The sequence below is a fragment of the Sciurus carolinensis genome, chromosome 9, assembly GCF_902686445.1.
Source record: "Sciurus carolinensis chromosome 9, mSciCar1.2, whole genome shotgun sequence".
NCBI lineage: Eukaryota > Metazoa > Chordata > Mammalia > Rodentia > Sciuridae > Sciurus > Sciurus carolinensis.
This window is the reverse complement of record NC_062221.1, coordinates 73,989,126-74,016,280: the sequence shown is the minus strand read 5'-3', so window position 1 is coordinate 74,016,280 and position 27,155 is coordinate 73,989,126. Positions and strand designations below refer to the sequence as shown.

General features: G+C 37.1%; 1 protein-coding gene and 1 non-coding gene across 3 annotated transcripts in view; both read right to left on the bottom strand.

Moving 5' to 3' along the window:
- The window catches only part of Igsf11 (immunoglobulin superfamily member 11), a 156,755-nt gene that overhangs the window by 89,983 nt on the left and 39,617 nt on the right, over positions 1 to 27,155 (bottom strand). The gene's annotated exons all lie outside the window — the stretch shown is intronic.
- LOC124993879 (U6 spliceosomal RNA) lies at positions 17,544 to 17,650 on the bottom strand. Its single transcript, XR_007110393.1, has one exon. It is a non-coding gene; the product is annotated as a U6 spliceosomal RNA (small nuclear RNA).

The following is a 27,155-nucleotide window of genomic DNA, read 5'->3' as shown; positions in this document are numbered from 1 at the left end:
TATTAATGTGCATCATTTTCTACTGCTGTGGCACTCTACAGTGGACCAGGAGAGAGATGAAAATCACCCCCTCCCCAGTAATAATACTTTAACCTCAGTATCACAAATGACTTTTCATATCTTTCAGAAATAATGATGAGTTCTCCAAGAAGTGAACTTTCTGTCACCCTCCTCCATAAGAAAAAGAAACAGATACTGAATTTCATTGCAGCACAAAAACAAGGTGAACATTTGTCTTCAAGCTGACATTTTCTCAAAAGCAGGCATTATGGTACCATGAAGTGAACACATAGGATATGAGACCAATGATCCAATAATGCTATGTATTAAATCCTTTTTCACCTATCAATTTGCATTAATAAATTAAGTTGAATTGGCTTAGAACTCTCAGTAAGTCATCTTAATACCTGATCTGTATTTTTCCTACTCCTTTATTCTGGTATTTTTTTTTTTTTTACTTATCTTCACAATCAGTCAGTCTGAGAAATATATGAAAAAATAAAAATCGAAAAGAGAAAAATAGTACAGAAAACATTTTGAGAAGTCACGTTTTCTTGTCAAGTGTTTAAAGACAGTTGAAAACTCGATTCCTAAGAATAAAAAACATTTGCCATTTTAAATGGTATGCAGAAAAAACAAACTATTGGGACAGTGGTTGACAACATTTTGTCACTCACCAGGTTTCTCCTCAAGGATCACTGACCTTCTTCCTCCACTGTAGTGAATTCCTATATTATGCTGCTTTGGCAGCCATCTTAATAAGTTAGACTTTCTCATACCAGAAGCAAGGCTTGGTTCCTTAACAAAATTTCCCAGTCTCTATCTGCTCCCATTTCCTCAGTATGATCAAGTCAGATATCTGTCTTAATCATCTACCACCTCCCTATGGGACAGCTAGATACAACTACTTGATTTGCCCCACTGATCCGCACACCCCACACAGTTTATTCCTTGCTTATACAATGTCCTCTATGGATCCAGAAGTTATCCTCCACATGGTGAGTTAGGAACCCCATCCACTATCTGGTGAATCCATCATTCATTCAATGTCTGATTTTAACAATCCACACAATAGAGAGTTTGGGCTCATAAATGACACAAATTATCTTCTGCCAACTGGAATAAGGACATGACCCCAACATAACTACAAGGAAGGCAGGGAAATACAGCCATTATCTGGCTCTAAAGAGGAAAATAAATAAAACTAGGTGAACATGTAGCATTGTCTCTGACACAATGAGATGCTTTATTCTATGCCTCATTAACATCTTTAATACTCACAACTACCCCATGATATAGGGGTTATTATGATCTTCATTTTACAAATAGGGAAGTTGAGGTGCAGAAGAGTTAAGAAACTTAGTAAGTGGTCTTGCTGAGATTCAAAGGTAAGCACTGTGTTCCAGAATACATTACGTCATACTGCTTCTCAAATATGCAAGACATGGTGCTAGGCACTATTAAGGACACTGGCCTTCAAAATCTATAGGGCTATCACATGAAAGGAGGATTTAGATAAATTCTGTGTCTTGAGAAACAAAATAAAAGGTGGGACTGAGAAAACTTTAAGTGAAAGAAAGTATTTTTGAGTATTATGCACCAAGCAGCATTCTAGATACTGTACACATATCACATTCAAGTATTAAGACACTCCAGTAAGGTAGCTATTACTATTGTAGTTAGACAAATGAAAGGCAGACTCAAAGGGATTAAGGAACTCAACTATGGTATTATATAGCCAGGATTTAAACCCAAATTCATCTGGCTTCAGAGCAATCTTCCACTATATTTCACTGCTATTTAATATAAATAGATACAAATCCTTGACCAAAAGTCACCTAGTGAAAATTTTAACTTCATTCTTTTTCTTTTTCTTTTTTTCCATAACTAAACTTAATTTTGGTTGTGAGCCTCTATTTAGCTGAGATATAGAAACTTAATCATTGTATTTTAGCTCTGAGATCTTTTTCTTTTTAGGTTCCAACAAGCAGTGGAGTAAGTCATGGTAGGATGAAGTCCATTCTCCTATACAGTTCCTTAAACATTCCTAGGGCTTTCCTTTGAGTGCAATGCAGCATATCTGATCTCCTTCCTCTCCTAGTTGACAGAATCTTTTTTCTTGATTTTTCTTTTACTTTTCCAAATTGGGCTTTATAACCAGGTCAAGGGTTTGTAATTTCTAAATTCAAAAAACAGACACTTGTCTTTTCTGCATCCTGATGAAGTGGCCCCTTCCTTCCCTGATGAAGAGAGGGGAAGAAAAACTGCAGAGTTATAGGAAATAACAGAAACATAAATCAATTTGGTTAATAAATCACAATATCACCATGTTACATAAAAATCTTTTGACAGAGCTGCTGAAAATGAAATGAACTGACAAAATGTATTTAAGAAAAGGATGGTTGCTAATGTAGCTAAAACAATATAAACCTTACAGATAAATTTGCATTGGGAGTGAGGGGAGGGGAGGGTGATTAGACCTCATTTTTTTAAAATTTGCCTTATAAATAGGAGAAATAAAAGGTGGGGGGGGAGGGAAAGAGAGAGAGAGAGATAGTAGAAAGAGAAAAGAGAGAAAGGAACACCAATTTATAATTTCAAGAAAGCCAGAACAGAATGTCTGATTTTCTATGTATATTCAAAAGGAAGATGACAGAAACAGGCTGCTAAAACCCTCATCATAACAGGAAGATAATTCTAAAAAGACATGTATAGGTCACAAAGGAATAAAGCAAGACTATTCAAGCATATGATTTCCTAAGGTACCCTGAAAGAAGATGAACTCTACCCTCTTTGCTGGAGGAAAAAAAGAAAGCATAAGGAAGGTGAAAAAAATCAAAAATTCAAAAAATTTCAGAGTTGCAAGAACTCTGAGTGACTAAAATCTGTTACTCAATGACACTTGGATTCTGATCTGAAATCACAAAGTCTCCAGGAAAAAGAAGGCAAGACAAGCCAGGTGAGCAGATGAAAGCCACTGGAGTGGGGGCATTTACATTATCCCTTCACAGCTTAATTTTTCTAATAATTTTCTCTCAACTTTTATCTGAGAACTAATGATAAAATGATGATGATGATGATGATGATGAATTACTCTAAAGCACCCCCATAGTCATCAGAAGATATGCTGAACAGCATTAAAATGTAGCTTGGAATTACGTAAAATATCACATTAAAATTTAACACCCTTCAAAATTCAATCTTATTTCATTTCAAAGTTGTATTTCAAACCAAAAGGAGCTATGGGAATTGAGAGAGAAAAAGAGAGATAACAATATTTTATCTCCATTAAAGAGAAAACCAAGGTGGAAAGGAAGGGGGGAATCTACTGGACAATTTTAATGACAGCTTCATTTATGATATAAATGTGTCAGTCACAATGTAAAGACAAAAGGACCATTTTACTTGTTTCTAACATCATTACAATCACTTAAGATTAAGGTAAAAGTTGCATTTCTGGCCCTGACCTCTATTAAGCCCCAGACCATGTATCAAATTGCCTAATGATAAGTCCTTCTCTTGGATCATATCCCACAAGCAAAGCAAATTCAACTTTTCTAAAACTGAATTTGTCATCTTCCCCCAAATCTGATCTGCTTCTTTTATCTACTATTCCAATTAGAAGCACCTCAAACAAGAACCTAAGAGAGTCACGCTTGGAACGTTCCACCTTGACATCTCACAGATCTCACCTCCTCAATTACTCCCAGTTGCTCTCCTCCTCTTCATCCCTCTGCAGCTTACTCTGTCCGTTCAGGCCCTCATCATCTCTCCTCTTAACCTTTACACCAGCTTATTAACAAGCCTCCCCCTTCTTCTCAGCTTGCCTCTCTCCCATACACTCTGTGTACCACAGTGATTCTTATAAAATGCAAATTTGATCATGTCACAACCCAGTATAGAGAGCCTTGGCATGAATGGCCCCCATTCTCTACAGGACATGAACTGAGTTCTTAGCATGACAAAAAAGACTTCCATGGGCTGGCCATTAACAGCTTCACCTTCCACCTCTTGCCACCTCACACTCTACAATTAAGCCCAAGGAAATTTCAGTGGGACTGGCTATGCTACTTTTTATCTTCCCTCATGAACCTCCCTCTGCCTGGAATGTACTCCCTCCCTTCAGCAAGCCACAGTTCAAAAGTCCATTAGGAGCTCTTCCCTGGCTTTTTGCCAACCCCCACTCATCCTCTCCCACCTCAAAAGAGCAGTACCCCCTATTGCATCTGCACAGCAAACCAGTCATCCTCCACAGCACCCACCACACCCCACGTAAGTGTCTGCTTACCTACCTGCATTACTCATCGGGCTGCAAACTTGTCTAGGAAGTTGGTGTGCAACAATCACTCATTGAACTAAACAATTTTTTTGGGGGGAGGGTAATTTTTAAAAATTTGTTCTAGTAATACATGACAGTAGAATGCATTTTGACATTTTTTTCATATATTTACTGATCAGATGTATTTCTTTTTCTGTGAAGTGCCTGATTGGTTCCTTAGCCATCTATTGACTGGGTTATTTGTTTTTTGGTGTTAAGTGTTTTGATGAGCTAAACAATTTCATTCATTAAGTGCCTCAACTCATACTTGATGATATTTATAACATTTTCTCTGAATTTTCAATACAGGCACAAGTAAGTGATTCATAGTAAATAATATTTTGAGTGAATTTAACAGGAAAATGGAAAGGAGCCTTTATTAAGGCCTTCTTAGGGTAGCAGTTCCACATGCCAAGTGCACACTCTCATCACATTACTTAATATTGAAAGTAGCCATTAAGTTCAGTAGCAGTGGAATCCTGGAAGACGGAAACTACAACTTAAAAAGGACAGTAAACCCTCTCAAAGTTACCTCTGGAAAGCACATAGGTCAATACTGAAATACAGGTTTTTCATGAACTTACCGTGCTTCTCAAGAAAGAAAAAGAAAAGAATGCAGAAATTAAATACAAAGAAAAGGCAATACCAAGAACAAAAAAGAGAAATGTTTCTAAGTTCTTCTCCAGTCTCAGTTTTCTTTTTTGGTTGGTTGACTAGTTTTGTTTTTTCTTTTTCTTTTTTCCTCCACAGTCCTCAGCAGAATAGTTAACTCAGAGTAATGGGGTCATTCCAAGCACATGGCTATTACTTAGAACACAGAGTTAGGCAAAGCTAAGGCTGGCAGGTCAATAAATTTAAGCATTAATAGACTTCATTTCATTAGACATCCATTCACTAAACCCATGCAAACCACCTCACAAACACTTAGGCCAAAAAAACATGCACTGAAGCTCAGTTTAAATCTACTACCACCATTACAAACACAACTCAAAAGACTATCCCAATGGTACATTAACATTTTGGTATATGAAAGGTATTACAAAGAGGCACAAGGCTCAACTCTACAAATGAAATGCAAAATGGAATGCTTAGGCAGAAAGGCAAGGCTGGTTAAGCACTCATCCTAGAGGATAAGGACACGGCTCCCACAGGAAGCAATGAGAACTGACTTGACTGCCTCTCACGCTACACTCGCACATACCCCAGGCACTCAGGGCCAAACTGTGGGCATTCAGGCCTGGCAAGTCTGGTATGATGCTGGGCTTCCAGTTCAGGAGCAATGACTAGAACAGTCCAACACATTTCTGGTTTACTCAGTGGAGGTGATTCAGTCACCATAAAGATTGCTTCAGTTGCTAAACAATGTTTGGAGTTCATCAGTAAGACAACTAAAAGAGCTACAATTCAGGGACACCAGGCAGAGAGCCCAACAACAGTAGCCTTGAAAAACACAGGGAAGAAAAAAATGTAGCAGCAACTCACCAGGCATGTGACTTGAGACTCTTGGCAGTATGCCTTGTGGGGCGGACAGTCTGTGGGCAGAGAATTCATGTCTTTTTCTCTGCTGCCAGAGGCCAAGAAGGCACAGACAAATACCAGCTCCTATCCTTCATCAAGCTAATAAGCAATGAGACCTTCCTAAGAACAATGAATGAATAACCACAACTCCCTTCTGTTTTACATGTGCACATGACTGATCAGCATTACTTTAACTGGGCTTTTACAACCTTAAACAGTTCTGTAATATATTAATGGGACATTAAATATGCATCCAATGCAAGGTATCTCACTTGATAGGTAGATTGCTAAACAAAAATCTGAAGCAAAAACCAAAGACAGAGTTCAGCCTATCAAGTCAACCAACATTAAAGGATGTAAATTCAGACACTAGGCCAAGAACTGCTAATACAAAAATGAATATGATGTCTTTGAGAAAACCACAGTACAGCTGGGGAGAAAAAAAAAAAAAAAGCAAAGAGAATATGAATATAATTTGCTAATTGCTGGCATAATATGTGCATGATATTTTATGAAGATCACCATAGTTAAATTATGACTAAAAGAAAGGCAACATGAGTGCAGTGACATGTGCCTATAATCACAGCAACTCAGGAGGCTGAGGCAGGAGGATCACAAGTTCAAGGCCAGCCTCAGTAACCTAGCAACACACTGACTTAAAAATAAAAAACAAAAAGAGCTGTGGGTGTACCTCAGTGATAGAATGTTTGCCTATCATGTGTGAGGTCCTGGGTTTAGTCACTAGTACTATTTAAAAAAAAAGGAAGTGGAGGAAGAGGAAGAGGAGGAGGAGTGGGGGCAGAAGGAAGAGGAGGAGGGGGAAGGGGAGGAGGAGGAGGTGGGGGGAGAAAGAGGAAGTAGGGGGAGGAGAAAGGAAGGAAGGAAGGAAGGAAAAGTCAAGGCAAACATGGCCCATGTGAGGTCCAAAGGGAAAGTTAAAAATCAACACTAGAAATAATTTAGTCTGAATTCCAAATGAGGACACACATCACAAATTGTGAAAGGAGCATGACTTGCCCAGAGTCACACGGTCGGTCAATTAATAGCAAAGCCTGGACTGGAACTTTGGCTTCCAGTGCTTTCCACTACAGCAGAACACTGTTCCAAAATTACAGGAAATGGGACAAGTTCTAGGCTTCTGAAGCTGGCAAAACAACTTTCAAAAATGCAGATTCTAAAGACATATAAACTCCTGAGCTGTGAATGAGGATGGGGAAGAGCCTGGAGGCTGGCTGTCCTCAGGGTGGGAAACCTGGAGGATGGAATGGCATCTGCCTAAGGTTGGCCAGTAAAACCAGAAAAATGAAAAGCATTTCATTTGCAGCTGGCAGCAAGCATTCTCCTCAAAGCAACAATTCGATAAAAGGTTGCTTCAATGGTGCCACTAGTTCTAACCTCCTCTCCTCCAGCAAAGAGCCATTCTATCACTTGTGCCAAGATGTGGTGATGTCTCCTTCCTGCACTCAGGATTTCTCAGAGACCATGAAAACAAAGGCATATTACAACATCGCTGCAGACTATTTGCAAGCCCTTTCCCTAATAGGAAACTTCACATGGCATCATTGAAGTTCAAAGTACTACAAGTACAAACTAAAATAAAACTCTATCCAAGATCTCTGCAAACTGAAAAATAAGGTAATGGTATACCTGATTCATTCACCAAACATTTACTGTTTATTTAAACTGTTTCATATGGTATTTCAAGATCTAGTTTTTGTTTGTTTGTTTGTTTTGCATTTGGGGGTGGGTGAGAGAGAGAGGTAGAAAGCCAGACAAAACACAGGATCATTAAGATCCAACCCCTGCTGGGCATGGTGGGGCACGCCTGTAATCCCAGAAGCTCAGGAGGCTGAGGCAGGAGGATGGAGAGTTCAAAATCAGCCTCAGCAACAGTGAGATGCTAAGCAACTCAGTGAGACCCTGTCACTAAACAAAATACAAAATAGGGCTGGGGATGTGGCTCAGTATTCAAGTGCCCCTGAGTTCAATCCCTGATACCAAAAAAAAAAAAAAAAAAAAAAAAAAAAAGATACAACTCCTGTATAATGAAGAAAACAAATAACTGTAAAATTGATAAGTGTTACACAGCAGTGCTATTCAAATGTGTCCCAGGGACAAGTGCTGATCTGTGAATTGTTTGTTGTTGGCCCAAAGAAGATGACTAAGTATAGAAATTATCTGTGAACATTTAGAAACTTTTATAGCAATCTAGCAGTAATTTTAGGTCTGTTGAATCTAACGATTTTAAAATGAGGCTTCTATTTTGTACATCTTTTTTATACTTCATTTTTCTATTATTTCATTTTTATGACATTTTACAAAATTATCAGTGCACAAAGTTTAAAGAGCAATCCAATAAAATGATATAAGAGAAGTATTGTTTGCTATGTTACACTATACCAGCACAGATGAAAAGAAATGGCCTGTGAGACCAGAAAGGACATAACTTTTGGGCTGCAGAGGATGAGTAGGGGTTTCTAGAGACAGAGTGGATGAGAAACATTTCAGACAGAGGAAGCACATGTGCCAAGGCTTGGAGATAATGCAAGTGAATGGTATGTTTACAGAATAAATTTTTGAGGCAAATAATAAACAGAAATGCAAAAAATTAAGTTACAAAGAGATTCAAAGAGACTGGCATGACTTTACAGGATAGACTTTAGCCTCTACCCAACAGGTTGGAACCACTGAAGAGTTTTATAAGCAGGATAAGGATGTGTTTATGTTTTCACTAAAAAAAAAACTCTTGCAGCAGTATGGGAGATTTGAGGGAGAGAGAGGATACTGGGAAGGACACAGACCAGTTATGAACACAGCAGAATAAACTAGGTATGAAGAAAACCTATACTGTGTCAAGAAAACTAGGCAAGAGAGAATGGCTTGAGAAATGTTTTGTGTATTATATATTTCTACCTTCTGCCTTACTTATCAATATGAATCACAATCTGTAATCAGATAATTTTTCCCTTAATCCAATAAGTAGCCTGCTCACAGAGGTGGGGAGATCAGGATGATAAGTTCACTACTGAGAGACAGAAGCTATAACTGCAAGGGAAATGTGGAGTTCTATGATGAAAATGTCAACACTCAGCAAATACAAGTATTGTAATTCTGTGGTTGAGAGATTTGAGAGGTATATAGGGTAAAATGTGAAATTCTACAATTATCCTAGCTTTTAATAATCATAAATAGGCATATATATAAATGGAGAACAACAACAGATAAAGGGTTGTAGCACATTTATTTTGCACACTCAGTCTACAGCATATTATTTTAGACACTCGGAAAAATACAAAGGGGAATAAGAACAATCCCTTTACTGCTTCTAGCCTCAGGGAAACTCTGGTATCTCCTGAGTATCCCTTGAATTTAGTTCTGGACCTAAATTCAGACCTAAGCAGGCAGAGGTACTTGGTTCATTCAACAGGTATCAGATCAAGACTCATTTTCAATAAGCAGGCAGAGGTACTTGGTTCATTCAATAGGTATCAGATCAAGACTCATTTTCAACCCAGCAATTTTTTTATGGTTCAGGGAATCTCTAAAGGGTAGGAGTATGTATATGTATGGGTAGGAAGGGAGAGTTCCTTGTATGGAAGAAATAAAATTTTCCTAAAATGTCCCCACATACACAGAAATCCTACAAATGAAAACTACTGAATTGATCAGGTCCAAAAGAATCAACCAGTTTCCAAGTAAAGTGCAGCCCTCTCAACCAAATGTAAACTGTGTGTCTCCCAGAATGGAAGCCACTGGCTTAAGGAGCCACTGAAACTCAGGCTCTTGGCAGAAAGGACCAGGGGTTGAGAATGTAAGGCAAGCATATACCATTTGTCACGGAACAATTTTAAAAGAAGGAAAAGACCTTAAGAAAGAGACAGAAAAATGCAATTATTTTTCTATCATGAATATTCAGTACCCCTACCATCCACATCCAACACAGGGAACTCCACTTATCATAACACTATTGTGTGGCAGGCTCAATATCTATGCTATGTGGCTGACTGTGCTTCAAAAGGCTCTCATAAGTACCTGCTATATGTCAGGGCACAAGATTTTACCAAAGTGTATAATAGGCTTAGTTTGATAACAACTTCTACCATATTCCATTCATAAATGAAGACAAATAACCCCTTCTGTATCTCTACAGCTGTATCTATACAATGAAATTTAGCAATTACCTGTGAATTAATCTAAATGTTCCACAAATACACAAAATTAAATATTAAAAAGTTTAATTTACTGAAAGAATAAGCTTTTAATCTAAGATCACCAAACTTCATTTTATTTTATGAAAACATAACATCATCTATATCTTTGTAAAATGGCACCAGATGTAAGATGGGATAACATACAAAAGAAGAGAACAAAATTATCTCCTGAGAGCATTTATTGTCCTTTTTCTAATTTAGAAATGAACAAATTTTCAATCAGTGCCTCACATCTACAAAACACTTTTGGGAATCAACAGAAAACAAAAAGACCTAATTATCCACAAGATCTAGAAAAGACAGAGAACAGAATCACTTAATAGCAACAGTGTATGGAGGTAAGCAAGGAGAAGCGCTCCATTGAAAGTCTCCAAGATCCTCTGCAAGACCCGCACAATGTGCTAGCACGGAGAGTGATGAATAAGTTTCATTGATAATAGTGGCTACGTCATGGCTGGCTGAACATTCAGTCCACAAACAGAAGGCTTCTGTATTTGCTCGAATCAACCACAGGAAAGTTTTAGCAAAAAGACTGTTATATTCAAATGGAAATCAGTACTTTCCAGCAAGAATGGACAATTAGCAATTCCTTAAACTGGCACTAAGAGGAAGAGCAGGGAAATGTACCAAAAAACCACCTCAAACATCCAATATTCCAAAATGTGAAATAAATAAGATAGATTACTATAGTTAGCATTCTGAAATTTTTACATAGCAGACATAGTTTGGATATTATGGGTCACCCAGCTGTCAATTTACCCTACTAGGTTTCACCCAAATATTCTTCTTTTGTAAATTTCTTATTACATACAAGTTTAAACAGCAGTCTAAGATACCAGCAACAGGTTAATTTAGATGGTATTTCTTGAACACTTAGCAAAAAGTATAGGTCTAATTATACATTATTTGAACCTATATTTTAAGTCTTTATTCAACAGATAAAAGACTGCTAGGTCTTTATTAACAGATTCTAGCAAATACCTCTCCAAGACTGGCAGGGCAAACAGGCACCATCCTCACCTCCATCTCCACGCACACACACAACTGTGGCCTACCTGACTTACTGGTTTTGTTTTCTGACTCTGATCCTGGGACTGTACAAGTCCATAGGAACTGAAATAAATTACAATGAATCCAAGGTTCCCTTGGGGTTGGAAAAAAAAGTTCAAGGCAAAAATGACACAAGAAATTTTGCCAGAGTTAAGCCATGATTTCTTTTGTTGTTGTTTGGTTGGTTATGTTTCATTTTGTTTTTCTTTTTAGTACTGGGCATTGAATCCAAGGGTATTCTACCACCATCTCCAAACCTTCTTATTTTTTACTTTGATATGGGGGTCTGACTAAATTGCTGAAGCTGGCCTGGAACTTGAGATCCTCCTGCCTCAGCCTTCCAAGTTGTTGGGTTACAGTTGTGTACACTGCACCAGGCGTAAGCAATGATTTCTTAGATACAGTGACAAAAGCAAAAGTGGCAAAATATAAAACTGATGAACTTCATCAAAACTAAAAATTTTGTTCTTCAAATAACACCATCAGAAAAGTGAAAAGACATCCAACAGAATGGAAAGCAAAGCATGCATCTGAAAAGGGACTTGTCTTCAACATATACAAAGAAATCTTAAAATTTAACAATACAAAGACAAATAATCCAAATAAAAATGGGGAAATGGTTTAAATAAGACACTTTTCCAAGGAAAACACATTAATGGCCAACAAGCAGATGAGAAAACACTATAGTCAGTCATTAGGAAGTGAAATCTGTCGATGACTACAATAAAAAAGACTGGCAGCAACAAGTGTTGTCAAGGATATGGAGAAATTAGAACCCTCATACAATGTGTGCAGCTACTTTGAAAAATAGTTTGGCAGTTCAGTAGAGAGTTACAAGAGCCAGCAACTCTGCTCCTGGTTAGATATGTAAGCAAAATGAAAACATACCACATGAAAACTTTCACATATGTTCACAGCCATATTCACAAAGTCAAAAAGTGGAGACAATCCAAAGGTCTATCACCTCATGAATGGATAAATAAAACTGTATATTCATGTATGTAATATTATCTGGCAATAAAAAGGAATTAAGTACTAATACATTCTAAAACACAGATGAACCTTAAAAACACCAAGTGAAAGAAACCAGTCGTAAAAGAGCCCATGTGGTATGATACAACTGATAGAAAAAGTTCAGAACAGACAAATCTGAACCAAAAAGTATATGAGAGGTTTCCCAGAGCTGGGAGGGTGGGTAGAAGTGGGGAGTGAGCATTGATAGGTACAAGTTTTCTTTGTGAATCAATAAAAATGTTTTAAAATTACATTACAATAGGGTAGCACAAATTCATAAATATCCTGAAATCCATCAAACTGTCCACTTCAAATGAAATTTATGGCATATAAATTATATATCAATAAAATGTATTTTTTAGAAATTGTGCCAACCTGAAAACTCTTATGCATTCTTGAAAGCAGTCCCCCACGCTACCCAATGCCACACAGGGCCAGGCAAATACAAAGTAGAGCAATCATTCTTCCTCATATCAGCCTGTGTCTATGTTCTAAGCATTAGTCTTGAATTGGACTGAATCTGTCAATATCAAAGAACCTAATATATACATTTTAAACACTATAAATTCCTGAGAAACATCAAAGTCTAGCAGCACCTACTGCCAAGTTTGATTCCATTTACCTCAACAAAAATTGATTGAGGTTCACAATAGATTAAGTACTATGTTTAGAATACGAAGACAAAAAATGCAGTGGGTCTAATACCCAAGAAGTTCATAGCTTATTAAGTCTAAGACAGATATGTATGCATAAGATTCCAATTAACTGTGCTTTCAGCAAATTACAGAAATAATTATGGGAGTAAAGAAACAGTACAAAAAAGGGAATCATTAATTTGTGTGGAGATGACTGTATTAGTCTTTTTTTTGTTGCTATAACAAAATACCTGAAGTTGAATACTTTGTAAAGAAAAGAAGTTTATTCACCTTATAATCCTGAAGGTTCATTTGCTTGGCAAGGACCTCCCTGGCTAAGTTACAACTTGGCATAAAAACAGAAGAGAATTGGCCACACACAGAAAGGGCCAAGCGAATGGAGTGGCCTAGCATTAAAACAATATGCTGTTTTATAATGTTTATATTAGTACACTGTAGTTATACATAATAGTGGGGTTCATTTGACATATTCATAGATGCATATAACATAATGTACTCCATTTCAATCTCTAATACCTACCCTTTCTTCCCCTCCTTCCTATTTCAATCCCCTTCCTCTATTCCACTGATCTTCCTTCTATTTATCTATTGTTTTTATAACTGATACATTATACTATAAATAAAAGTGAAGTTTGCTGTGATATAATCACCCATGCACATAGCATAGTTTGGTCCATTTCATTCTGCAATTCCTCCCTTTCCCAACTCTCCTCTCCTCAATTCCCTTCCTCTACTCCACTTTTCTTCCTTTTATTTCCATAAGATCCTCCCCTTTTTACTCCTTATTTCTCCCTAGTTTCTGCATATGAGAAAACATGTGCCCTTGATTTTGACTCTAGCTTATTTCACTTAGCATGATGTTCTCCAGTTCCATCCATGTATCAGAAAATGATATTTCATTCTTAATGGCTTGAGTAAAAGTCCATTATGTACATATACCTCATTTTCTTTATCCCTTTGTTTGCTGATGAGTACCCCAGCTGGTTCCATAAGTTGGCTATCTTGAACTGCCCTGCTATCAACACCAGTGTGGCTGTATCACTGTAGTACACTGATTTTAGTTCTTTTGGATAAATACAAAGGAGTGAAATAGCTGGTTCATAGAACAGTTCCATTCCTAGTCATTTAAGAAATCTCCACAGTGCTTTCCAAAGTTGCTGTACCAATTTTCAGTTCCACCAACAATGCCTAAGTCTACCTTTTCCCCCACATCTTTGCTAGCAATTATTGTTAATTGTGTTCTTGATGATTGCCATTTTTAACTGGAGTGAGATAAAATCTCAATGTGGTTTTAATTTACATTTCCCTGATTACTAAGGATATTGAACATTTTTTTCATTTGCTGGCCCTTTGTGTTTCTTCTTTCAAAAAATGTCTGTTTGCTCACATATTGACTGAACTACTGAATGAGCTATTTTTGAGTTATTTATACATTCTGAGTATTAATCCCCTATTGGAAGCAGAGGTAGCATATGTTTTCTCCCATTCTGTATGGTCTCTTCATGTTCTTATTTTCCTTGCTGTGCAGAAGCTTTTTAATTTGAAGTCATCCCACTTAGTGATTATTGGTTTTATTTCTTAAACTTTAGGAGTCTTACTAAGGAAGTCAGTGCCTGCAGCAAAATATTAGGGATTTGACCAAAGTTTTCTTCTAGCACTTGCAGTGTTTCTAAACTAATTTCCTGGTATTTGGCTTACTTTAAGTTTATTTTTGTGTAGAGTAAGAGATAGAGGTCTAGTTTCATTCTTCTACATATAGATATCCAGGTTTTCCAGGACCAATTGTTAAAATTGCTATCTTGTCTCCAATGTATATTTTTGGCACTTTTGTCAAGGATTCAATGACTCTATCTATGTGGATTTGTCTTTGTGTCTTCTATTCTACTTGTCTTCATGTCGGCTTTTATGTGAATACCATGCTGTTTTTGTTGCTATACCTTTGTATAATTGGAGATCAGGTGTTGTAATATCAAGAAAATTGTTGAAGCCATAATTAAAAGTCTTTCCACAAAGAAAAGTCTGGAAACAGATGGATTCTCAGATTAGTTTACCAGAACCTTAAAGAAGAGCTAAGGCCAAAGCTCCTTAGATTATTCCATGAAACACAGAGGGGGAACAGATTCAATATGATATCCATCAAAATACCAATGACCTTCTTCATAGAACTAGAGAAAATGGCATGCTTTTGAGAAAATGAATTTATTTTCAAAGACCAACATTAATGCCTTCTGAAGGTTATGCACCCATAACCTAATTACCTCAAATCAGGTTCCACCTCTTAAAGGTCCCACTACCTCAGAACAGTCATACCAGAGATCAAGATTCTAGTATAAGAACCTTTGGAGGACACACTCAAACCAACCCCAGACCACAGTAATGAGTCACAATGGTTTAATAAGAATAATGACATCTGAGCAGAGCTTTAAAGCATTGGTAGATAAGAGAGGAATGGCTCAGGGAAAGGCAAAATGGAAGATTTTGGCCTCTAGTAGATGTGCTAGGTGGCAATGGTGGAGAGCATCTGATAGAACAACTGTGCACATCATGGTTAGGAACTAAAAAAGGAAATGGAAGAGACCAGGGTCCCACAAACCCCTTATTGGACACAACCCCAAAGACCCAAGGATCCCCCACTAGGCGGGACCTTATAGATTCCACCACCTCCCAATAGCACCACCCTGAGAACCAAGACTTTGAGAGAGACATATCCAAAAAATAGCTGTGAATTTGGAGAATTAAGCTCAGATCACAGGTAAGCTACAAATTTTAATATTTATCCTAAAGGTACCAGTGATCCACTAAAGGATATTACACAGCTGAATGAATTGTTCATATCTATTTTAGGAATATCATCCTAGCAATCGTTTGCAGGATGAAGAGTCATTAGGACAAGGGGTCTGCCATTTTTATTTATGTATATAATTACTTTAAAATGCTTTCAAATGAAATTTCACAAATAAAGTCAAGAAGTAAAAAAGAAAAATTCATCTGGCTGAAACAGTGGTGGAAGGTCTGGAGACCTGTCTAGACAATGTCTCTTTAGCACCCATCACAGAAGAACCCCTAGTGCTCTGCAGGTGGTGGCATGGGAAACTGAATTAAAGACAGCTCGTAATGAAAGACTGGAGACTAGGGAACTAGAGCAACAGTCCACTAGGAAAATGGTAAGGGTCAAAAATAAGCATGAATTATGGGGAGAAGAGGAGAATCCAGAAGGCTCTAAAGAAGTACAGAATTGATAGAGCTTCAGAACTAACCAGATGCAGAGAGTGAGAAAGAAGAAAGCATCAAGGGTGACTTCAGGGTTTATGGCTTGGGTGAAGGGGAAAATGGCTTTGTTGATTAAAGTTAACATACTAGGATACTGGACTTTCCTTAAGATATTTCAAACCCAATAATTCCAAAAACTGAATTCTTGCCTCTCATTCAAACCTGCCCCTACTATAAGCAGTTGCATCATCTCAGTACGTGGCGCTAGACTGATAACTGGTGCTTAAACCAGAAACCTGAGAATCCTCCTTGACACCTGTTCCTCTACATTCCCTTATATTCAATCCAACACCAAGTACAACCAATTCCAAACTGACATTTACTTTACTATTTCAGGACTAATATGAGTCACATTATCTATGGGTAAATAGTACGAAGACTAATTTAGATAATCATGAACTAAGTTAACTTGCTTGAAGCAAGCTCAGCTTCTAAGGAAAGATTAAAGTGTCTCTCTAATCTGAAGGTTAGGTATAGGCCAGTATTTCAAAGACAACAGAAACCACTGATCCAGCACTAGATCGCTGGTAGGATCTTTACAAGGAACAATTTGACAGCAAAGCCTGTGATTTGGATACTGAGTTAGAACTCTGTTTGCAACACCTCTGCCCCTCTGCTCCCTGATGACCACACCAATTTCCAAATGACTTCTTTATTTATTTTTTTTATTGTAAACAAATGGGATACATGTAGTTTCTCTGTTTGTACATGGCGTAAAGGCATACCATTTGTGTAATCATAAATTTACATAGGGTAATGTTGTTTGACTCATTCTGTTATTTTTTCCCTTCCCCCCACCCCTCCCACCCCTCTTTTCCCTCTATACAGTCCTTCCTTCCTCCATTCTTGCCCCCGTCCCTAACCCTAACTCTAACCCTAACACTAACCCCTCCCACCCCCCATTATGTGTCATCATCCACTTATTAGCGATATCATTCGTCCCTTGGTTTTTTTGAGACTGGCTTGTCTCACTTAGCATGATATTCTCCAATTTTATCCATTTGCCTGCAAATGCCATAATTTTATCATTCTTTATGGCTGAGTAATATTCCATTGTATATATATATACCACAGTTTCTTTATCCATTCATCAATTGAAGGGCATCTAGGTTGGTTCCACAATCTGGCTATTGTGAATTGAGCAGCTATGAACATTGATGTGGCTGTATCTCTGTAGTATGCTGATTTTAAGTCCTTTGGGTATAGGCCAAGGAGTGGGATAGCTGGGTCAAATGGTGGTTCCATTCCAAGTTTTCTAAGGAATCTCCACACTGCTTTCCAGAGTAGCTGCACTAATTTGCAGCCCCACCAGCAATGTATGAGTGTACCTTTCTCCCCACATCCTCACCAACACCTGTTGTTGCTTGTATTCTTGATAATCGCCATTCTAATTAGGGTGAGATGGAATCTTAGGGTGGTTTTGATTTGCATTTCTCTTATTACTAGAGATGTTGAACATTTTTCCATATGTTTGTTGATTGCTTGTAGATCTTCTTCTGTGAAGTGAAAAATATGGAATGCTTCACGAATTTGCGTGTCATCCTTGCACAGGGGCCATGCTAATCACCTCTGTATCGTTCCAATTTTAGTATATGTGCTGCCGAAGCGAGCACCCAAATGACTTCTTTAATAGCTAATCATAGACCTTACCTGATCTGACCTCATTCTTCAACAGCACATCAGGGGTGGTAACTGTAAGTCTGTATGCTGACAAATTCCCAGGTAATTTCTCAGTCTAGGCAAAGTTAATACAAAGGTATCTTCATTTCTCTCCTCTACTGACCCCAGGAGCTGCCTTAGTGGGTAGGTGCTATAAGAACTTTCAGACAATAATCAAATTATAATTTACCATGGCCTTCCCATGGTACTCTGCAAAAACATTTAACATAGTATATATATGACAAATGCTGAGTTTCCAGGGAATTTCCAATATGTAAAAATTGCTTTTCCAAAGGCAAATGTAAGAGATGGGGATTACAATATTCAACACCATTTTTACTCCTTAACTTTCCCCAGTAAAGCATTTCTTAACTACTATAGACACATTCTTCAAGTTCAGTAAGCTGGTGATGGCATTATGTGTTTTCATTTTTAAATCAATATATAAAATAATTACATAAATATTTTATTTTAAAAGACTTTTGGGGAGTGTGTATAACAGTTAATAAGTATAAGACGAATTGGTTTATGGCCTAATCGCTTTGTTTATTATTCTGGTAATCAGCAGGAACAGTCTGGTAACTTTGATAATACAAAGATTTTAAATTGACTTATGCTTGGTTGTATATAATTTATTTTGTATCAGTAAAGGACCACTGGTTAATACAGGACACATTAGAATTGCTGAAGTATAGGTCAATAAAGACATAAAATCCTGCAACTTCAATTTGAGATATTTACCAGCTCTGTATACTGCATTATCTGATCAAATCTTTTATGCATTAAAATAAAATATCCCTAATACTTCAAAATCTAATGGGGGGGGGACAGGAAAAATACAGCAAATATAACACGAAGCTAACTACTTTGTCATTCACTGTGAATAAATATCATGTGCCCCCATACTGTGTTATTTCCAACAAATTGCAATTAGAAGTTTGAAGTATTTTATCTTATTGTATTTAAAAAGAAAGCCCCAGAAATGTTTCTTTAAAAATAATCACAAAATAATAAGATTTCAGGCTGGGGGTAAAGCTCAGTGGTGGAGCACTTGCCTAGTATGCATGAGACCCTGGGTTGGATACCTAGCACCAGAAAGGGAGAGAAAAATACAAGACTGCCAACCACTGACTAATTAGTAAGATTTTTGTTAATTTTGATAGCTCAACATAATGTTAAATTTCAATCTGTACTTTATTCTCACTTTAAAAGAATATCCTTTTAAAATTTGACAAATGGTACTTTATGTGGTTAAAATTTGAAGTATATTAAGCAACCTTTACATAGGCAAAATAATATCCATTTTAGCACTGTTTATAATAATTAAAGACTGGAAACCTAAGTATCCATCACTGAGGAGATCAGGTACATCAACTGTCATGTAGAAACAGCAAAAAACAATAGTAATAAGGAAATGGATATAATGGTGTGCTGCTATTTGCATAGGAAATGGAGGTGGGCAGGGAACATGTAAATGTATTTGATTGTATATGTTTAATACCTTGAAACTGCTCAATATGTGCCCATTTAGTTGCCTGGCATATAGCAATCTTAAGAGATAATTTCATTCCAAACCCTTTCTATGTTCCATCAATGGCTAAAACAGCAGCTACAATGGGCTCCTTTGTTTTCCTGAGGCTGGAGAAAAGGGTAATATACAAGGATATATAAAATATAATAGAGAAAAGGGCAAATATAAGGATCTTGACATACCCCAGAAGAAGTGAATAAGCAAAAAAGTTTTGAAAATATTCAACTTTTCTAATCACACTGAAAATCATTTGTTAAATTAAAAAGTGAAAAGGAATCATCATGATTCTCTATTAAATCATATATTAAAAATAAACTTTATGACATAATACTTAATAATACATTTACCTCACATTATTTTTTATAGAGTCAAAATAACAGATTGCTTTTTAAGGATTAATTCATAAGGAATTTCTTGCGAAGCAGAAAGTATATCTTGGGTTAAAACAGATTGAGAACAAAGAAGATGTCTATAGCACCAACGACCAAGTAGCATCCAGGGTTGCTGGGAACAAAAATCACATCTTAAAATATAACACAAAATGAATTTTTAAAGTTTGGGCTCTCAATTTATTAACTCCAAATGGGTACTACAAATGGGTACTCCAAATGGTACAACCCTCAGTGAGTTCCTAACAAACTAGTTGTAACACCTCTTACAGAGATCTGTTGTTCTTAAACTTCTGCTCCTATTTAACTCTTCCAATCCCTGGCAAACACCTCATTTTTTAGTTTTACCAGAAGGAACTGAAGTAATTCTCTTGGCACACACTGGAGTGTCCACCTGTCCTTACCTTAATCCATCTCCCAACCCCCCACCAAGATCTTATTAGCGCAGTCATTCTACCACTCCACATTCCAAGTTTTCCTCTCAGTCCCTTGCTGTATGCCCAACACAGCAAAGATCTTCTGTTATTTCATAAAATCTATCTTAACCACACCACCTCCTTTAATGATTGTTCTCTACCCTTTCTAGTCAAGTTGCCCAAATATGTCACTCACATCCATTGCCTCCACTGAAGTGTCCCCCTTCAAATTCTTCACTGAAATAGCATTATTAAAGTTCCCTAATGTCCTTCCAATCACTGAATCAAAAGTGAAAGGGACCTTCAACAACTTCTCTACTACATTTATGTTACTTTGCAGATAAGCAAGCTGAGATCTGTGAACGCTACACAATTAATCAAGGCCACAAAAATAGACATTTCATAGCTTTAAAAAAAAGTAAATAAAACCTCAAGATTATTTCAGGTATCTCCACAAAAGGAAAAGGAAATGCCACATTAATAATCTAAAATGGAGGATAGTATAAACACTGCAAGGGATAACCCAAACCCACTTCAGTTGGCTTTGGAATGTGGCCTTGTACTTTAAGAATTCCAAAACTTCAAATAGCAACAAAATTATGTGAGTGCTTTTTAGGAAAGTATGTTTTCTTCTCCCTCTTCTCTGCTCCCTCCTTCGTCATACACTATAGTACCCGGATTAAATCTGAGTGCTAAAAATCCTCCATAGAAACCAAAAGAGCCTTCTGAGTGGTAGGAAAAGAATTTAAGAAATGAGAATGAAAGAGGGAAGGAGGAGAAGCCCTCAAAGGTGCCAAGTTCTAATTGTGCTTGTCCTCCCCATACAGACCTCAGTGACATTTTTGATGAATCTCCATAAATCCTGAATTATAGTACCTAACCTCTTTTATAAATAAACATGTCCATCTATGAGGGTGAGTTTTACATGTCAACTTGACTATGCTATAGGACTGCCCAAATATTTGATCACATATACATTTCTCTGAAGAATCCTAACACGCCACCTGAGTGTGAAGAGTATATATTCTTTTTTTTTTTTTTTTTTGCAGTGCTGGGGATTTGAACCCAGGGCCTTCTGCTTGAGAGGCAAGCACTCTACCAACTGAGCTATATCCCCAGCCAAGTATATATTCTTTAATGAGTTTGTTCCAGGGCAGCCTTTTTAGACTATAATTTCCGGAGGCCAACCAACAATCCCAAAGAAAAACATCTGAAATTCTACTGTCTAAGCTTTCTCCTCATTCAACATCTTCCATAAAGCCCAAGCCCTTTGTGACATTCATATTATAAAAAAGAGAAAGAGAGAGAGAGAGAGAATAAGCAAATAACCTGTGAAAGGGTACTTGGAATTAATAAATAATTTTGTTAATGCTTAGTCTCTCCAGTTATTTCAATAGCCAAGTAATTGGGAAGTTTCACACCTCTATGCTTTACTTATTACCGTTCTGTTTTCAACTACCACACAAATTGAGGAAGGTAAGGGACTTAATAACATCTACCTTGAATTATACAATACAAATTATAAATTAAATATGAAAAGTTACTCTTAGTTTTTTGGCTAAGAAACATAAGATACTATTTTAATGTGATGAATATCAATTTGATAAAATTAATAAACGGAATGAGAAGAATGGCAGCAATAAACAAATAAGGAGAAAGATGAAGAAACAGCATATAAAAAAGTAGAAAAGAGAAGATTCACTCTATTTGTAATCCCCTGGGGTGCTATGAAGTGTCCACTTGTTTTCCTTTCCTTTGGATTCTTATTTCAGAGCCAGGAGAGTCCCTCTGGCAGAGCCATATTACATGACTTCACAGAGCTCCAGCTAGGATTCCCCAGCAAACTTCCCACTCCACAGCCTTGTTTAAAATGAATAAAAAGCATTAACATGACAAGAAGGAGAAAAGATGGAGCCCTTTTGTGATTAATTTCATGTGTCTACTTGACTGTCCTAAGGAATACCCAGATAGCTGGTAAAACATTATTTCTGGGTGTGTCTTTGAGGATGTTTCTGGAAGAGATTATCATTTCAGCTGGTATACAGAAAGGAGACCCCCTCACCAAAGTGAGCAGGAAGTCTAAACTATAGAAGCGCCTGGCACCAGACGAATTTCAAGTTTTTGCAGCTTTGTCCAAAGGACAGCTACATAATGGTAGAGACTGTGGGCAGCTAGGCTCACACATTTTAAAGATCCATCTAAAAAGGCTAGAAGCCGCAGAGGAAGCTGCTCAGGGAAACTGGAGACACTAGACAGTGAAGAAAAACCCTAGGGAAAAAAGCAGACAGAAGAGGTGAAAGTTAAAATTTGAATGAAAACTCTGCCCAAATTTCTGATAGACCCCTGAAGCATGTATACACAGGGCAGATCAAAATTAGTCCAAACTGTGAGATGGAACACACCTGTCATGGCCCCAAAATGTGGAAGCTAATCTTTCATAAAAAAGCCTGCCATCTTTCTGGCAGAAGAAACCAGTGCCCAAGGCATCAAGGTCACAAGAGAATACAGGAGAAACTAGAAAGAACAGGAACACAGAAGTAGAACCCACAATTTTGTAGAAATACTGTACAAGTGTCTAGGTGACCAATGAACCATATTTGTAAAACGCAGACTTACAGCAACCTGAAATGAGATCTGAGCCACCACCCACCACAGACACAATGAAGTTTGTGATTTGAGTCTAACCAAGTTAAATCCTGCTTATGAAGGAAAAATCAAAATAACCAACATACTTTAGAGCAACATAACAGAAACCAGAATCTCAACACAGCATGGAAAATATTAAGGATATAATCTAAAATTACTCCTCATAAAAAAGACTAAGAGAATCTGATTCACCCTCAATGAAAAAGACATCAGACACTATTAATCAGGGCTCTTTCTCTATGTGTGTGTGTGTGTGTGTGTGTGTGTGTGTGTGTGTGTGCATATGCATGTGTACTGCTGGGTGTGTATGAAAAGCAGGCTATGCCCTGCTCTGACTTACACCAGGATGAATAGTAATTCTCAGGCTGTGCCTAACCTTGGTTATTCCATTTATAAGGCAGTAGTTCTACATGAGTTACTACATTTTGAGTTTAAGTGCTGAGGTAGAATGACTGTACATCTTGTTTGTGCAAGTAAACAATTGACATCTGCCTAGCACAACCATGAAGCACAAACATAAATAAATGAACTGTACTAATAAAAATAACCACCTGTGAATTTATCAGATTAATCTGAAGCACATGGATGCATGGATATATCAAACTCACATCAGAAAAACCAGGCTCATGAGCTTTTTGAACATGAAAACACCAAATGATGCAACCCCAAGACTCATAAATGGAGGAGCACCCTGAGATTGGACTCAGCAGCACCCAGACCCTGTTACCTCATCACTTGTCATGAACTTTGCCTAAGAAAATCACCACAGAGATGAATCCCCAAATCTCTATCTTCAGGTTCAGCAGAGTTTTTTCTGCCAATGATGACCACACACCTCCACTCCAAACCAACATCTTAAACTGACACACCAAGATGATACTCTGAAACTGCCTGTCTGGACCCTGCCTAGAGAACAATTTCTTTGGCTGGTTCATAATCTTATCTGACCACCTTCAATGATTCTTTGCATTCTTAGCTGCTCTGAGCCTCTCCATTCAGCCTCCTGAACCCCTCTGGCTGCCTTAACCCTTTATCGTCTTCTTGTAACCTAAATATGTAACTGTGTAACATAATATATGTATATGTGTGTTCACATGTAAATGTACATGTAACATGTAAAATGTATAAATTACATGTATGCATACAATGTATACATTATACATATATAACATCTGCATACATAAGTATATGTGATGTCTGATGTGCGACTTGAGCATTATAGATATTAAGATTGGAATAAAGGAATCTGTGATTGCCTGACTTATGACTATTAGATGGCTTACAAGTATTCAGTGAACTGCCACCACTGCAAGTGGTGTAGCCTATGAACTGATTGTTATTCAATAAATTCTGACACTGTGGAAAGACAATAGTCTATGTTAATGACAGCTCACTCACTGCGGTGTGATGTGTATGTGTGTGGGTCCTGCTGTATCTCTGGACAACACTATTTAATGTGTTTGTGTACATGAATGTATATACATATATTTTTTAAAGACATCTATCAAAGGTGATGACTCTGACTAAGAAGGCTGAGAAGCCCTACCATCACCCGTCTGAGTCCAGAGACATAGGAAAGCTGGTGGTGTGGTTCGAAGGTCTGAGATCCACACAGTAGACAGTATCATCCCAGTTCAGCTCTGAAGGTCTGACAATTTATATTCCAGCTCAGTCAGTCAAACAGACAGAATTCAACCTTCCTCTACCGTTTTGCTCTATTCATGCCCTCAACAAATAGAAGGATCCTCAACCACACAGGGGAGGGCCATCTGCTTTACTCAGTCCACCAATTCAAATGCTAATTGACACACCCAGAAATGTTTACCCAGCCTTCTGGGCATGCCATGATCCAGTCAACTTGACATAAAAAATTAACCATCACAGATGCTAACCTCAAGATAAGGCAGATACTGGGATTACCAGACATGGATTTTAAATTAATTTTAAGAACTGTGTTCAACAACAACAATAAAGAGCCACATGCACTTTAAACAAATTAAGAAATAGTAAATCTCAGTTAAAAAATAGAAGATGCACTGGGCGCAGTGACACAGATCTATAATCCCAGAGATTCAGGGGGCTGAGGTAGGAAGATTGTAAACTCAAGACCAGTCTCAGCAACTTAGCAAGACCCTGTCTCAGAATAAAAACTAAAAAGGGCTGGGGATATAGCTCAGTGGTAAAGCACCCCTGAATTCAATTACTAGTAACAAGAAAAAAACTAGAAGATGTAATAAACAATAAAATGAAGAGTTTGGAAATATAAAATATGTATAATTTAAAAATTCACTAGATAAGCTTAAAAGCAGAACAGGAAAAAATGGGACAAAAATCAATGAACTAAGGGTAGATTAACAGAAATCCAGACCGAAGAAGAGAGAGAAAAAAGATTTTAAAACATGAACAGTATTTTAAAGGATATATATGATAATTTCAAAACATTACCATATACCTACCAAAGTCTAGGAAACAGAGGAGGAAACTTATGGGACAGAGACAAAAATATCTGGAGAAATAATGACTACAAATCTCAAAATTTGGGGAATGGCATAGGTTTACAAGATTCAAGAAGCTCAACAAATCACTTATGAGATAACCTCAAAATCAGAGTCAAAACACAAAAATCACTAATAGAAAATTATAAAATCAGGGAAGAAAAGAAACACTACATACAAATGAGGCATTATTCCAATAACTGCAAATATTTTATCTAAAGCCACAAAAGTCAGGAGACAAACCAACAAGATCTTTAAAATAAAGAAAAATATTGTCAACCTAGAATACTATAGTCAGCAAACATACCCTGTAAGAATAGAAGACAAACATTGGCATTTTCAGAAAATGGAGCATACTTCATCATGAGAGATCTGCACAGTAAGAAATAGTAAAGACAGTCTAGGCAAAAGGGAAAGAATGCCAGAGGAAAACTTGAATCCTCATGAATAGGTGGGAAAATATCAGAAATGATTATTGGGTATAATTAAATTATTTACACTTAAATTAAATACAGTGATATCTCCCTCTCTCTCTCTCTCTCTCTCTCTCTCTCTCTCTCTCTCTCTCTCTCTCTCTCTCTCCCCACCCCCCGCCACAGGCTTGCACATGCACACACACTTTTCAGTTGATAATAAAAATAAATAAAAAATAAAAATAAATAAATGTAAGATATTTGATAATAATACCATAAAGAACATTGTTACAGTAAATGAACTGGTATGTTTGCAAACTTTCTACTTTTTTTATGAAATAGAAAAAATATTAAATCTTAAGTATACTGTGACCAATTAAGGATATATATTATAATCCCTAGAGCAATCACTAAAACAAAAATGTCAAGAGGAATAGCTTAAAAATCAATAGGTGATTCATTCTACTATCTTTCCTGTTCCTTTCGCCCCTCCCTTCCCTTCATTCCCCTTTGTCTAATCCAATAGACTTCTATTCTTCCCACTGTACCCCCACCCCCTCCTTATTGTGTGTTAGCATCCACATATGAGAGAAAACATTATGGGATTGGCTTATTTTACTTAGCATGACAGTCTCCAGATCCGTCCATTTACCAGCAAATGCCATAATTTCATTCTTCTTTAAGGTTAAGTGATATTTCATTGTGTATATATACCATAATTTCTTTATCCATTTATCTGTTGAGGGACAACTAGGTTGGTTCCATACCTTAGCTACTGTGAATTGAGTTGATGTAAACGTTGATGTGGCTGCATCACTGTGTATGCTGATTTTAAGTCTTTTGGGTATAAAGTGAGGAGTAAGATAACTGGGTCACATGGTGGCAACATTCCAAGTGTTCTAAGGAATGTTCACACTGCTTTCCAGAGTGGTTGCAACAACTTGTAGGCCCACCAGCAAGGTATAAGTGTACCTTTTTCCCCCACATCCTTGCCAACATTCATTGTTACTTGCATTCTTGATAATTGCCATTGTGACTGGAGTGAGATGAAATCTTAGTTTTAATTTTCATTTCTGTAATTCCTAGAGATGATGAACATTTTTTCATATATTTTTTGAAAATTCATATTTCTTGTATTTCTTCTGTGAAGTGTCTGTGCAGTTCCTTTGCCCATTTATTGACTGATTTTTTTGTTTTGTTTTGTTTTGTTTTTTGGTGTTAAGTTGAGTTCTTTATAAATCCTGGAGATTAATGCTCTATCTGAGATGCAGGTGGCAATATTTTTCCCATTCTGTAGGCTCTCTCTTCATGCTCTTGATTGTTTCTTTTGCTGTAAAGAAGCTTTTTAGTTTGATACCATCCCATTTTTTGATTCTTGATTTTACTTCTTGAGCTGTAGGCCAAAATGATGGAGTACTGGTCCTACATTTTATTCTATTAAGTGTAGGGTTTCTGGTCTATCCACTTTGAGTAGAGTTTTGTGCAGGGTAACAGATAGGGGTTCAATTTCATCCTAATACATATGGATTTCCAGTTTTCCCAGCACCATTTGTTGAAGAGGCTATCTTT